At 47.3% G+C, this 15,577-nt stretch overlaps 1 long non-coding RNA gene across 2 annotated transcripts in view; it reads left to right on the top strand.

Annotated features, from left to right (window-relative positions):
• LOC103162677 overlaps positions 1 to 14,975 on the top strand; it is a 39,702-nt gene extending 24,727 nt beyond the window's left edge. For both annotated transcript variants that reach the window (XR_003485030.2, XR_003485029.2), the window contains one exon: positions 14,711 to 14,975. This is a non-coding gene — a long non-coding RNA (uncharacterized LOC103162677). The remainder of the gene's footprint in view (positions 1 to 14,710) is intronic.
• The last annotated feature ends 602 nt before the right edge of the window (positions 14,976 to 15,577 follow it).

The following is a 15,577-nucleotide window of genomic DNA, read 5'->3' as shown; positions in this document are numbered from 1 at the left end:
GCATCAGATCCCTTGAAACTGGAATTACAGATGGTTGTGAGTCCCTGGGAGGTGTATAGGGGGTGCTGGGAACTGAACACTGGTTTTCTACAAAACAGTACCCACCCTTAATTGCCGAGCCATCTCTTCAGTTGCCCTAACAGTGATTTTTTTTTTTTTTTTTGGTTTTTGGAGACAGGGTTTCTCTGTGGAGGCTGTCCTGGAACTAGCTCTTGTAGACCAGGCTGGTCTTGAACTCACAGAGATCCGCCTGCCTCTGCCTCCTGAGTGCTGGGATTAAAGGCGTGCGCCACCACCGCCCGGCGATTTTTTTTTAATAAAGCAGAATTCTAGCCCTTCTCAACTTTGTAACTGTTTTCCTTCTGAAACCCGCTGGCACAGAGACATGCTTCTGAGGGTGGTGTGTGGTGGGTTTATTTGATCCTAGGCCTTTCATTTGGAATTATTCTCCATAAATTGCAATTCTTGAGGTCCACTCAACCAACTGAGCTGCCTTTCCATGTGAAAGGCTCTGGTTTGGCTTCCTAGAGCCCATAATCTCTAGATCTGGCAGGTGGGGCACATTTTGTTAATTCCGGAGATGCAGCATGGCACACAAGAAAAAGAACAAAACTTGAAACTTGGAACTTTTTGAGTTTGTATGTGATGCTATAGGTGGAAAGTTCTAGGCCCAATGACACGGGACAGAGCACAGTCAACACCCAGGCATGCAAAGCATATTGTGCAAAATTGTTTCAGACTATGTATAGGAAACACAAACAGATGTGCTTGGACTTGGGTGCCATCCCTAAGGTGAGATCATTATGTACATGGAAATATTCCCAAATTGGGGAGATTCCTAAATTCCAAACATTTCTGGTCCCATGCATTCGGATCCAGGATGCCCTTTGCAGAATTCATCAAAATGAACACCAAAGATTCTTATGTCTATTTTTTTTTCTCCTCAAGGTGTTGGGGATTGAATCCAGGGTCTTGTGTGTGCTTGGAAAACTCTCTGCCCTGGAGCTGCATTCCTGGCCCAGTGTGTCTGAGCAAATATAATTTACATAGCAGTTTTCAAAAGACCAGGCTCCAACCCTGGCCCTACTTCCTGCCCAGAATTCTTTACTTCTTTAGGGGCTTTTTTATAAGGTGGAAATAGCCCTTATACCTGCATTATGGCTTATTGTGAATATTAAATAAGACCATGTGGGTCCAAAGTGCTTGGTAAATGATAAAAGCTTGTACCGGTGGGTGGTTCCCAATGCAATTCTTTTTATCCAGCCGCCTTCTGGAGCAGATTATTGGACTAGTATGTGCTGTGGGTTTTGCCTCGAGACTTCCCTTGGAGAGCCGTGTTTATCTATTTTAAGGAGACCCTAGAGGTAGCAGGCTGCTGCAGAAAAGCAAATGGAATATGGATTTACCAGAAAGAGGAGGGCTGGCTGGAAGGGAACAGCTGGGGAGAGAGTTATCTATCAATCCCGCTCTGCACCAGACGGATGCCAAGAGGGAGTCGCTAAATGCCTGGGAGAGAATCGTGACCAGAGAGAGCAGTGAGTTAAAAAAAAAAAAAAAAAATCACATCCTGCCAAGCAAACTGGGTCATATTCCTGATGGAGTTAGTCACTGTGTAGGGCTGAGCTGGGAAGGCAGTTTTAGGGCGGAAGGCAGAGGCATGGCAGCTCGGCTGGCAGTGCAGAGGCCCCTGGCTGTTGAGCAAAGACCCCTCGTGTGGCTGGCGTATGGCATCTTGTGGTCCTTCAGATTTGAACTTGGCTTTTTTTCCCCTGAAGGTGATTACAAACCACATTTTTCTTCCAATAGTTTAGCATTTACACCTGTGCGCTCACGCTCGAGCGCATGCACACACACACACACACACACACACACACACACACACACACAGTTTCAAAAAGGAAAATCTTAGAGAGAAGATAAATTAAACCAAGATGGAAGAACAGGAAGGCCATTCTGGGGCTTATCCCTGGGATTCAAATGGGAATCAATGGCAGCCTGAACCGGGCCAAACTCCAGACTGAACGCACGTGAAGGCCGTCCGGTCAGCTTAGAAATCTTTAAGGTCATGGGCCCTGTCCTGTGGCAACAGGATCCTGTCACACGACTGCAGGCTGCAGAAATCAAAATTGAACGTGTGAGTCACTAGAAGAAAGTTAAAGCAGGGGTGAGCTAACAGGAAGAAATAATCTGCAGGAGAAGGCTGATGGGCGGAATTTGGAGTTTGTTCTCATTATAAAAAATTTTGGTATTTTTCTGCTACATATTTCTGCCAAGAAATGTGATATGTTGGGAAAGAAGAGGAAATGTATTCTACATCTTGATGCTGTGACTATAAAAAGCTGTTTCAACGATAGAAATTAGTCGGGGCTCTGTCAAGGTTGTAAATGAGGGTTTTACACTAGCCAATCAGGGTGAGAAAAAAAAAAAAAAAAACCCACCTCTTAAAGCCGTGTCTAAATTTGTCTCCATAGAGTTCCATTATCCTACAATGCCTGTTCCCCTAGCTCCACCCCCCCCTGCACACACACACACACACACACACACACACACACACACACACACACACCCTAGGTGTGCCAGATTTCTTCTGTTGTAAATCCCCTTCCCTAAGAGCTGTCCCCCCACTGGAGCTGACAGAGCAGGGGTTCTGAGAGCAGGGCGGTGTCAGGAGGCACCTGAGAAGATAGAGCTGTCTGTCTTAGCTCAGAAGTGAGACACGCTGGAAGGCCTGGATGGTGCAGACACTTGATCCCAACCCTAAGATGCTGAATGAAGCCTGTCCTGCCCCAGCCTTCCCGCTCCCCCTTTTCCCTACCTCAACACTCCAGTGGCCCTAGTGTTTAGTTTGTAGCTCTCTGTGAGCACATGGAGTCTGAGGTTGGGCCTTCTGCAGCTTGGCATTGCCTCTGAAGCCCACTTATCCCTACCCTCTTCCTCCCAGGCCTTTGGGTACATCTGAAGATGCAGCCCATCCCCAGTGTGCTATGGGCTGTATCTCAAGGGAATAGAGTCTAGTTTCTATCTCTTGGCTTTGGGCTGATAAGAGTTGGACTTTTTTTTGGGGGAGGGGAGTTTTTCGAGACAGGGTTTCTCTGTGGCTTTGGAGGCTGTCCTGAACTCACTCTGTAGACCAGGCTGGCCTCAAAGAGTTGGACTTAACTGTGACTCCATCATTTACTAGCAAACTAGGTAACCTTGTGAATGGCCACTTCCTTGCCCTGAAGGCTGGCACACAGTCTGTGGTTAGTACGAAGTGGTTGTGACTAGCTACTTAACATTTTGTTTTGAGACAGGTATGTAACCCAGGCTGGTCTGAAACTCCCAGCAACACCTTGCCTCAGCCTCCTAGGTGCTAGGATTATGGGAGCATGTCACCACATTTGGCTACCCACCTCAAAAGTGTTTTGTTTTCATTTTCTTGAAAGATTAATTTTATTATTAACTTACATGTCTCTCCCTGTGTGTGTGCCCTCAGGGGCCAGATGAAGGTATCAGATCTCCCGGGGCTGGAGTTACAGGTGGTTACAAGCCACCCAGTGTGCATAGTCGGGGGGAAGAGAACTCAGGTCCTCTAGAAGAGCAAGCAAAGTGCTCTTAAACTCTGAGCTACCTCTCCAGCTCCTCTAACAGTTTGTGTGGGAACTTGACGGAAACCTTGGTGGTAAGTTAGCCAGATCAGCAGATGACAGGAAGCATGAACAAAGAAGAGAGACCTGGGTTCCCCAAAGGCTTGTCTCAGTTGGAACCGGGAGCATGAGGCCTCACGAAGAACCTATGTTTATGGTTAGCAGTCTCCGACCCATGGTGAGTTCTTTCCTTGTACGTGTACATTTCCATAACTGAAATGGACCATAATCAGAAAGGAATTTTCTAGAAAGGGATGGAATAGTTGTTAGAGATTGAAGAGCCAAGAGGATGGGATGACCCCTTGCCCCAAGTAGGGCAACAGAATCTTTCTACTCCACACCATTTTCCTGAGAATCCAGGGTGACAGGGACCAACTGGCTAACTGGCCAACTGGGTTTTATGTATTGTCCTCATTTGAGTAGGACAAGTCAAAGAGAACCAGGAATCAATGGAATAAAGGCTTGTTCTCCAGTAGTTTCTCCAGAAAGGAAAATTGTGTTGACAACCCAAGGCAAAACCTTCCTAGCAGGGGCCTAGTTCATTGTTCTCCCAGGGTGCTGCTGGGTTCTGGGAAGTAGTGTCAGGGGCTCCTCAATGCTTGAGGAGAAAGGTGTTCAAAAGAGGAGTTAAGTGGTGACTGTTTGGAAAACATGACCTGTTTCAGCCAAAGAAATGGCTGAAAAATCTAAGATTAACCTCAAAGGAGCAGGGCTGAGTTAGCATGGCTGTCCCTAGATACTGTAAGGCCTGGCTTGTAGAAGGAAGAAAATTTTATATTCAAGGAATATAAAGGGAAACAGATTGTGATGGTGCACAACAGTAGGATATGCTGTAGAGGCAGTCTCAGGTGGGTTACAAGTTCAAGGCCAGCCTGAACTACACCATTATGGGCTCAGTGGCTAAGAACACTGGCTGCTCTTACACAGGATGAAAGCTCAGCTCCCAGCACCCACCCAGCAGCTGACAACCATCTGTAACTCCAGTTCCAGAGGATCAGATGCCCAATTCTGGCCTCCACATGCACCAAGCACACACACAATACACATACATACATGCAGGCTAATACTCACACACAAAGTAAATATGAATAAATCTGAAGTGAAACAGTTTTCTTCCCACTATATCTAAGCTAGAGTCTTCCAAGAACAAGGTAAGATGACTTGTAAAAGAGACAACTTTCTATCCCTAGGAGGTATCAGTGTTTAGTTGCTTGTGGCAGCATGGATTACAGTGGACCACAGTACACAGGATGCTAGAGCTGATGACCTAATGGATTTCAGTGGTGACATGTGCCACTCCCTGGGTGGCCGCATCTGCCCAACAGCACTTTTCCATATGTGGAGTTCCAGATGTGGACAGTGTAAGTGACAAGAGGATGTGAGGGGCTCCCTCAGATTCTTTCTGACCACCTACTGGGGTCCTCCATGGTCCGGGCATACCATGGGAAAGCCATTACGTTAGACTGATGTTCCACTCAGAGGTCACTGGGGGGACGTATTACATAGGCCAACATCCTCCATGCCTCTTCCAGTGTAAACCACACCAGCATCTCTCTTATCCCTGAATAACAAGTACATTTTGAGTCTCTGGGGCTACATCTGCTATTTTAAAAGACTTATTTGTATTAGTTTTAAGTGTGTGTGTGTGTGTGTGTGTGTGTGTGTGTGTGTGTGTCTGTGCACATGAGTGCACAGAGGCCAGAAGAGAATGTCAGATCCCCTGAAGTTTTAGGTAACGGTGAGCCCCTTGATGTGGGTGCTGGGAACTGAACCTGGGTCCTCTGGAAGAGCAGTAAGTGCTTTTAACTGCTGAGCCATCTCTCAAGCCCCAAACAACAATAATAAGAGAGCTAGAAGGGCACTGCAATTTGGATGTGTCCTGTTAGAGCCTGTGCTGTGTGGAGAGACCTCTAATAGGGGTTGGGGCTGCAGGACTCCATATCATGGGGTATGGGGGTGAATGCTAACACCATGGGTTTGGATTAGTGTCTTAGGGCTTTTTATTGCTGTGAAGAGACACCATGACCATGGCAACTCCTTTTTATTTTTTTGTTTTTCAAGATAGGCTTTCTCTGTGACTTTGGAGGCTGTCCTGGAACTAGCTCTTGTAGACCAGGCTGGTCTTGAACTCACAGAGATCCTGCCTGCCTCTGCCTCCCGAGTGCTGGTATAAAGGCATGCACCACCAACACCCGGCAGACCATGGCAACTCTTATAAGGGAAACATTTAATTGGGGGGCTCACTTACAGTTTCAGAGGTTAGTTCATTATCCTTAAGGCAGGGAGCATGGCTGTGTGCAGGCAGGGAGCATGGCTGTGTGCAGGCAGGGAGCATGGCTGTGTGTGTGCAGGCAGACTTGGTGCTGGCAGAGAGTGCTACATCTTGCAGGCAACAGGAAGTCAACTGAGACACTGGGTGTTATCTTGAGCCTAGGAAACCTCAAACCCCACCCTCACAGTGACACACTTCTCCCAAACGAGGCCATACCCACTCCAACAAAGCCACACCTCCTAATATTATGAGATTATGGGGTCAATGACATTCAAACTGTCACAGTTAGTTACCATGGAAGTCCTGATACAGGTTCAGTCCTGACTACTTCCCTTGAGTGTGCCCTCTTACCTTTCTGCCGTCTACCACAGGAAGAAGTAAAAAGAAGGTCTTTGCCTGATGCTGGTCCCTTGACATTAGATTTCCAACCCTTCTGAAACACGGAAAGAAATATTTGTTCTTTAAAAATAAGGAGAGAGAGAGAGAGAGAGAGAGAGAGAGAGAGAGAGAGAGGGAGAGGGAGAGGGAGAGGGAGAGGGAGAGAGAGAAGGCTTGACTATACACCCAGTGGCATTCCTGGTAAGCATTTTGGGTAGTTTCAGTTAAAATTCTTTCTTACTCAGCTGGTCGGTGGTGGTGCACATCTTTAATCCCAGCATTCAGGAGGCAGAGGCAGGTGGATCTCTGATTTCAAGGCTAGCCTGGTCTACAGAGACAGCCAGGGCTACACAGAGAAATCCTGTCTCAAAGAAACAAACAAAACAAAACAAACAATCTTACTCTAAAATAAAACCTTCCTACTCTTTGGCTCTATCTTACCTATCATAATTAAAAATGTATATACCCTTTGTGTCCAGGGTCTTTTGTTTGTTTGGGTTTTTTGTTTGTTTTGCTTTTGAATTTTTTGAGGCAGGGTTTCTCTGTGTAGCTTTGCAGACCAGGCTGGCCTTGAACTCACAGAGAACCATCTTTGGCTAGCAGTTTTACTGCTAATAATTTACTTTCTAGATATAGTGCCCATAGGCTTAAAGACACGTTTACCCTCTGAGGCAGACACAGAATCTTCTGGAAGAGCAGCCAGTACTCCAAACCACTAAGCTATCACTTTGGCCCCTAGACTGCTTTAAAAAAAAAAATGGTGTTGGGACTGGAACCCAGAGCATATACCATTGATTTCCCCCTTCTTTCCCCTCTCCGCTTTCCCTCTTTCTGTCCTCCAACCCCCAACTCTGCTGCGCAGGCAGGTTTGGAACTCCTGGGCTCAAAAATTCCTCAGCCTCTCTAGTAGCCAGGACTACAGCTGCCCCTGCTACCACACCAGTCGTGGGGTTCCTGCTTACAGCCTCACAGAGTACCTCTCATGTTTTTTCCCCGTAGTAGCATGGGTTTGAAAATTTCTACCCTGCACCCCTAAAGTGCCTCTTGTCTAAGTTAGACAAGCCCAGCTCTTTGGTTCTTGATTTTTTGGTTGGTTCTCCCTCCTGCCTCTGGCCATATACATATATGCGTGTGTGTTTGTGTATGTGTGTGTGTGTGTATAATTTTTTTAAAGATTTTATTTATTATGTATACAACATTCTGTTTCCATGTATATCTACACACCAGAAGAGGGCACCAGATCTCATAACGGATGGTTGTGAGCCACCATGTGGTTGCTGGGAATTGAACTCAGGACCTCTGGAAGAGCAGTCAGTGCTCTTAACCTATGAGCCATCTCTCCAGCCCCCTAAGCCATCTCTCCAGCCCCCGTGTATAATTTTTAAACATTCATTTATTTGTGTGTGTGTGCATGTGTGTATAATTTTTAAACATTCATTTATTTCTTGTGTGTGTGTTCCCATTCAGGTATCATTTCACATATGTGGAGGTCAGAGGGCAACTTGGCAACGGTCAGTTCTCTCCTTCTATTTTGCAAGTGCCAGGGTTCAAATTCAGGTTGGTTGTTGAGCTGGCCAAGGGCCTTTACCACTGAGCCATCTCTCCCACCCCAGATGGTGAGTGGTACTTCAGCATGACTGAGGGTGTCCTCCACAAACCAAAGCAGAGAACAGTTTAGGACAGTGAGGGATAGAAGAGATACGAAGTGGAGCTGCCCAGGGGACTCTGGGGAGGAGTGATGAGAGGTACCTGCATTTAATTAGTGAATGGCAAGCTAAATGGAAAGGGCTGGTGAGTGTGTGTGTGTGTGTGGGGGGGAGGTGGTGAGCGGGGCGGGGGGAGGGGGGGGGAGAGGTGGGACAGACTGCAGACACTAGTCTTGCTACAAACTCGCTGGACTGACTTTGGGCCTGCTGGTCCACCACAACCTAGTTTGCTAGACTCACAGATCAATGACATCTCTCGCCATCGCCTGATTATTCCATGCTTTCCCAGGCATTTTACAAACTAGATAAATTAGCTGTTATGATAAAGCGCGAAGGGAACCTTGGTGGATTTCCCCCAGAGGGTGACCCAGGTGGGGAACAAACATGCCAGGCAGACAGAGCTTAAGTGAGAAGTTTTATTAGAGAGAGAAAAGAGGTAAAGAGACACAGAGACAGAGAGAGGACAGAAGAGAAAAAGGGGATAGGAAAAGTCCTGTCTGCTCCAGGAGAACAGCGGGAAAGAGTATAACTGGGCGGGGTCTGTCTTTTAAAGGGGTCCTTTGCACCTTCGCGCAGACTGGTATTCATGGAACCCTGGGCTGACCAGGGTACTTCCTGAGTGCATTCTGCCAGGTGACAGGGACGGCCAGCATAATGCTTGAATCCTTACATTACCATAATCCAGTACACAGACAACCAGTATTTTTCTCACTTAAGTAAGAGATGACCTTGGCTAGCGAATATAATGCTCTCCATTGGTCTTTACGTTTTCACAGAGAGGATCTATTCACGGGGTGGGGGTGGGTGGGTGGCATAAAGGGACCGTTTCCTCTCAAGGGCGAGAGAACAGCTGGGCATGCCACACTGGGAAGAGGTTTCCTCATTAATGTGAGAGTGGTTAGGCCCAGGACTGGGCCTCATACCTTAAGTAAGCATCGTGTTCCTCCAAACCGGGGAACTCAGAGGGCGGCAGCAGGGGTGTGGGAAGGTGAGGCTGAGACCCTCTGATCTCCAAGATTATGGACTTTGGGGACCCAGATGCCTCCAGCAAGCCAGGTTAGCATGTTTTAACTCAGCACGACCTGAGGCCTAACCACTCTGCTGCTGTCGTTTCCACCTAATCTCACCAGGATAACAATCTAGGGAAGTGAAGGCTAGGGAGGAAAGGGGCCTGGCAGGACGCGGTGGAGGGTTTCGGCAGGAAGTCGGTTTTGGTTGCCTAGTGGTGTTTAAAATACTTAACTGCCGGCCTGCCCAATCCCAGATCTCCTGCTGAGCGGCTGGAACTGCTTCCCGAGGGCCCCTGCTGGGCCGCAGGCTGGACCTCCAGGCGCGCTGGGGAGGGGTGGCACCCTGATGCTCACACCGGGCTCTGTGGAGAAGGAACCCTGCTTGCCCTTGAGACATAAAAAGGCTGTTCCCCCGCGCGGGGTTGGGGGCCCACGACTGGTCCCCGCATGGAGTTGGCCGTGGGAACCTAGGGGCGGCGGGTCCCGCGTGGAGCCACGAAGGGAACCCAAGGACAGTGGGCTACCCCTGCAGAAGCTGTGCGCAGCTGGGCCCAGCATGCCGCGGTGCCTGCCGGTGCAGAGGACACTTCTTCTCACGCGGTGTCCAGACACGGGTGCAAATCTCTCGGTGGACAGAACAGATGCCTCCCAGCGTCGGGGGATGCTGGGCTCATCCTCTGGAACCCCAAAGGCTCCAGAACCACCGACAGGTATCTGCCGAGGAGGCTCCCCATCTGCTGGACCAACCGCCAGCTTCCTTCCTCTCTCCAGAGCCGAGTCATGAGAGCATCTGCAAACTGAGGTTTCCACTTTTCCCCAAATACATAGCTGTATGTCATCCGAGAATCAGAAGGTGTCAAGACGAGGCTGAGATTGTAAGACCCTCGGAAAGCTCAGGCTTCCAGAATCTTAGCCCAGGACCTCGGCCATCCCAATCACAGAATGGAGGCGAAAGCTTGATGCAATTGCATGAGGCTTTATTGTAGTTTAACGAGCTAACCCCATGTTAGCTCGGGTCTTTGATCCACCCCTCATGTCAGATGGCTAGCAAAGACAGTTCGAAGCCGCTGTGTACAGATCTTTATAGGGCAGCGTAAGGGGAGTGTCTAGGGGTATGCACAGGCTCAGGATTGGTATGCCTCCAGGCTTGGAGGATTTGCTCTGTGTTAATTGGTCAACTGGTTGTTATGGCCCATAGGCCCTCCCAGGGTGGTTGCTATGCTCTCTGGTCATTGCTGTGCGCTTGTCTGTAAAATACACCCAGAGCCATAAAGCATAGCGCTACCAGCTAACTTCTGATTGGTTCCTTGTCATGAGGCAGGCACCTAACCTCTAGTGACTAAGACAAGGTCATAGAGCACATGTTACTGTCATGGCTGCCGAAATGGGGAGCTGGTCCCTTCAAGATGACATGCATTGTCTGACTTCTTACAACCTCTTGTGAGGACAGAAGGACCTATAAGGTGTCTACGCTGGTGGGGAAGCCCTTTGATTTCCACAGCCTGAAAATTCACTTAATTTTTTTTTTTTTTTTTAATTTCACTCCTTTAAAAAAATTTTATTCCAAGCACATAGAGGTACCTTAAAAGTTCACATGTTAAATCCTTCCGAAAATCACAAGATAGTGTCTTCCAGTGAACCAATGTCTCAGTTGTACTTCTGGTGTTTGCCTCAATCATTCGTAAACAACACATTTTAAAAGCTGTGTCTTCATTATCTTAATCTTAGAGATTCTCTCCTGACTTGTTGCTATGGCAGTCGAGGGAAAGCTTTTCCCCCTCCCCAGGCCTGCTTCCGCCTCAGTTCCTGCATTTCTTCCTATCTTACCTGCCCTCCATCATGAGATTTAGCCTAATTAAAAAAACAATAACAACTTTGTGTGTATGGGTGTTTTGCCTACATGTGTCCAAGTGCATCATATGCATGCATTACCTGTGGAGGCCAGAAGAGGGAGCCGGAGTCCGTGTAACTAGAGTTACAGAGGGTCGTGAGCAGCCATGTGGGTGCTGGGAACCGAACCTGTTCGGAGCAGGCAGTACTCTTAACCTCTGAGTCGTCTCTAGTACTTCAACGATACTTTATGAGGAATGACAAGAGAATAAAAGTGCCCCTAATGAAACTATGACAATTAATATTGTCAACTTGATAGGCTTTAGAATAACGTAGGACACAAGCTGCTGGGCAAGCAAGCCTTTGAGGGGTTGTGGAGATTGGGTTGGTTGAAGTAGAAACACACTTCACTTGTGGATAGTGGGTCCTGGACTGAACTAAAGGAAGACCATGAGCTGAGCCCTCCTTTCTCAAGTTGTTCTTTGTTGAGCATTTTGCCCCAGCAGTGAGACAAGTAATTAATACCACAGGGTATTCTGATTTCCAAGATGCTAAAATAGAAAGAAAAGTGCACTTCAGAATATTGTGAGCCATGGGTTAGTACATCTGATAAAGTCACTGGTCAGATTTGCATTTTGACTTGGTATTATTTGTATTGAACTGGGATTGCATTTGCACAAATGCTGTCTTTGCCCTTCTGGGATTAATGATCACACATACACCACATACACATGCATTCTCTCTCTCTCTCTCTCTCTCTCTCTCTCTCTCTCTCTCTCTCTCTCTCTCTCTCTCTCACACACACACACACACACACACACACACACACACACACACACACACACATCCTGGAACTTGCTGAGTAGACCAGGCCTTGCACTTGTGGCAATCCTCCTGCCTCTCTACCTCTATGTGCTGGGATTACAGGTGTATAGCCAGCATGTTTCATTTGCCTTATCTTTTGAACCGTGGAGTTCTTTGATCTTTATTGAGAATTACCTTCCAAGCTCTTCCAATGTAATGAACATGCTGGGCCTTTCTCTCTGTGATGACATCTTCTGCTCTGAAGTCAGACTGGATTTCTCCTGCAGTCCACAGCAGTCACTTCCTCAGAGCTTTCAAACACACTTCTTCCATGTTGAGTGTCTTGTCTCCTGGAGCTTGTATTTTCTTCCTTGGTTGGTTTTAAACTGGGTGTGGTGCACACAACTGTAATCCCAGCCCTTAGGAAGTGGAGGCAGGAAGAGCAGGAGTTCAAGGGTTTGAGGACATCCTCATCTGAACAGTGAGTTCAAGGACAGCCTGGGCTACCTGAGAACAAAACCAAATGGAAACAAAACACACCCTTTGTTTTGTTGGAACACATCCCATAGGAGCTTTGTGAGAAATGTAAGTAAATATTTAGAGGCTTTGCTAGTGTTTGTTCTACTCTTGCCTTCATGCAGACAAGTGCAATTTGTCTTCACTAAGATACCTCCCTCAATGGCTCTCAGCACTTCGGAGGCAGAGGCAAGCAGATATCTGTGAGTTGAGGCCAGCCTGGTCTACAGAGCAAGTTCCAGGACAGGCTCCAAGGCAATAGAGAGAAACCCTGTCTCAAAAAACAAAAAAACATAACAAACAAAAAGGACATCCTTCAAACTCCAATTGATAGCTGTTGTCACTTATGTGAGGGATGAATCTGTCCCTGTGGGTGATTCTGCAGCCACCTCAGTGTGGCTCTAAGGGTATTGATCAGCTTCCTGAGTGAATCCTCCACATCACTATTGGGTACAATAAGTTTTACCCCTAAACATCATGGGAGCCAGGAGACCACTATGGGCCCTAAATTCCCAAGTGCACACTTTTCATCTGCTTCCAAAATGTGTGACAGTCCAGCTCTCAGCTGTGTCCACCTTTCTTGGACACAATGCCTCTACAATTCAAAATTTTCTTCCCAAAGCTGGGCAATGACAATGGCAGAGATGCACACAGGAATGAGAAGAAACATACTTTTTTTTGTTGTTGTTTTTTGTTTTTCCAGACAAGGTTTCTCTGTGTAGCCCTGAGTGTCTTGGAACTCACTCTGTAGACCACGCTGGCCTTGGAACTCAGAGATGCACTTACCTCTGCCTCCCGAGTGAAGTGCTGGGATTAAAGGTGTTTGCCACCACTGCCCTGTGAAACAAACGTTTAATAGCTTGTTTTCAGACACCTGCAGCCATGTGAGATGGAGAGAGCACTTTCTTATTCTTCCAAGGTTCAATGTTGTAGTTGGTTTGCTACAGATCTCCTTCCTGTGAATTTCAGCTTTATGTTTTCTGTTAAGTTGATCCACCCACCTGTTGAGGTGGCGAGGGTGGAACCTGAGGCCTTGTACATGTTAGGCCAAGTGCTCTACAATTGAGCTGTGCTCCTAGCTCAATTTATAGTTCTTATTCACCTGCATTTCCTTTTTCTTTTTTCTTTTTTTCTTCGAGACAGGGTTTCTCTGTGGTTTTGGAGGCTGTCCTGGGACTAGCTCTTGTAGACCAGGCTGGTCTCGAACTCACAGAGATCCTGCCTGCCTCTACCTCCCGAGTGCTGGGACTAAAGGCGTGTGCCACCACCGCCCGGCTCACCTGCATTTTCATCCTCTGGAATATTGCTAGCAATTGCCTCTGCTGCTGCCATCTCTGGTCTGTTTCTCTTCATGGATGATTTATAAAGAAAAGATGTTTAAGTTGGATGTGATGGTGCATGCCCAGCTCCAGGGGCAGCTGAGACAAGAGGCACATAAGTACAAGGCTATCCTGGTCTACACGTGGGAGACCCTGTGTGAAAAAAGCAAAGAAACTCCCATACCCAAATCCCCAAACAACAACCAACCAGCCAAACAAACAAAAGAAGACATACGTTGGGAAGTTACAGGACATCTTGTTGATCTTTATTGACTTTTGGTGAGACCTTTTGCTATTCCATCCAGGATGGGCAATTCAGCTCCCTGTGAGGGCGAGGGTGGGGTGAGGTGGCAAAGCTTTGGCAGTAGCTGTACCAGTTATTTTGGGACAACTCAACACAAACTTGGGAAGAGAGAGTCTCAACTGAGGAATTGCGCCTATCAGATTGGTCATTGGCACATCTGTGAGGCATTTTCTTGATGGCAAATGATAATAGGAAGGCCCAGCCCACCATGGGCAGTACCATCCCTAGGCAGGTGGGCCTGGGCTATAGAAGAAAGGTGGGTGAGTGATTGTTGCTGGGTTCCAGTTCTGACTTTCCTCGAGTTTGGATGCTGATCTTGGAGTTGTAAGCTTGAAGCCAACCCTTTCATCCCCAAGTTGCTTTTGGTTTTGTTTCTGTTTTTTCCCCTTCCACAGCAACAGGAAACCAAGCTAGAACAATAGCTAATCCAGTTTAATTCTTGAGGTCTACACCTCTGACCTCAACATTGCTAACCAGGCTCTGTCCCCCAATGCTGCTGCCACACTGAGGCATTAGACCTCAAAGGGAGTGTGTGTTAGGACAAACAGTAACAGCATAGATCAGACTCAACACTTGTGTTGTTATAGTGAAAAATGATAATTCTAGAAAAAAAAAGTGGGAACAATTCATGCGAGGAGGCAGTGGCTGAGCTCTTAGACTGTGTACATGCAGAACGCTTGGCCAACACTGAACATGTTACTTAAACCAGGCGTTGTGGAACGGTGGCTACAGCAAGGCTGGAGGCAGAGAGAGCTGGGCTGGAAGCCAAACCCCACTTCACTCCTGAAGCATGAGCCCAGGCAAGAGGTTGAATTTCCTACAGTTCCTAGTTTAAAGAGCTGGAGAACCCAGTGGATAACCTTCTACTTGTGTGGTTGCTGGGTGCGGGGACCAGGTGATGGTAATGAAAATTGATGCTATCCTTTCTTTCTTCATTGCTTCAAGATTCCCGGTACCATAAGACATCCAGCTTAAGAAGAAATGTTTACAAATCTTATTCCGGTCAGTGGAAATGAGAGCAACCCATGGCCTTGTGGTTCTGTCTGTGCTTGGCTGATGGAAGCAGGAGCCAGACATGCCTTTCAGCCTGAAGACTGTGGCCTTCGAGCTCTGCTGAGTCATTATCTGGATGTCTTAACTGAGAGTGACAAGGCACACAACTGCAAACTTGGCTTTGTACTGTAGGAAGAATAAACAGCCGTGAAAACGACTTTTTCTTTTTTAAATAAAAAATCCTCTCCCCTCTCCCACAGTGTGTGTGTGTGTGTGTGTGTGTGTGTGAGAGAGAGAGAGAGAGAGAGAGAGAGAGAGAGAGAGAGAGGAAAGGAGAGAGAAAGAGACAGAGACAGAGAGAGAGGGAGAGAGAGACAGAGACAGAGAGAGAGAGCGTGTGGCTAGACTGGTCTTAAATTTGTAATCCTCTTGCCTCAGCCTCCCAAGTGCTGGGTTTATAGAGGTGTGCCACCAAGCCCAGTAAATTGTGTTATTTTAAAAAGTCAGCTATTGGGGGGCTGGAGAGATGGCTCAGAGGTTGGGGACACTGGCTGTTCTTCCAGAGGTCCTGAGTTCAATTCCCACAACCACATAGTGGTTCACAACCATCCATAATGAGATCTAGTGCCCTCTTCTGGTGTGCAGGTGAAACACTGTATACATAATAAATCTTTTTTTTTTTTTTTTTTTTTTTTTTTAAGTCAGCTATGGAGCTGGAGCAATATCTTGGTGGTTAAGAGGACCTGGGTTCAGTTCCCACACCCACATGGCAGCTCACAACTGCCTCTAACTCTAGTTCAAGGGGATCCAATCCCCTCT

This window comes from Cricetulus griseus, chromosome 4, assembly GCF_003668045.3.
Source record: "Cricetulus griseus strain 17A/GY chromosome 4, alternate assembly CriGri-PICRH-1.0, whole genome shotgun sequence".
Classification (NCBI taxonomy): domain Eukaryota; kingdom Metazoa; phylum Chordata; class Mammalia; order Rodentia; family Cricetidae; genus Cricetulus; species Cricetulus griseus.
This window is presented reverse-complemented; position numbering and strand designations above follow the sequence as displayed.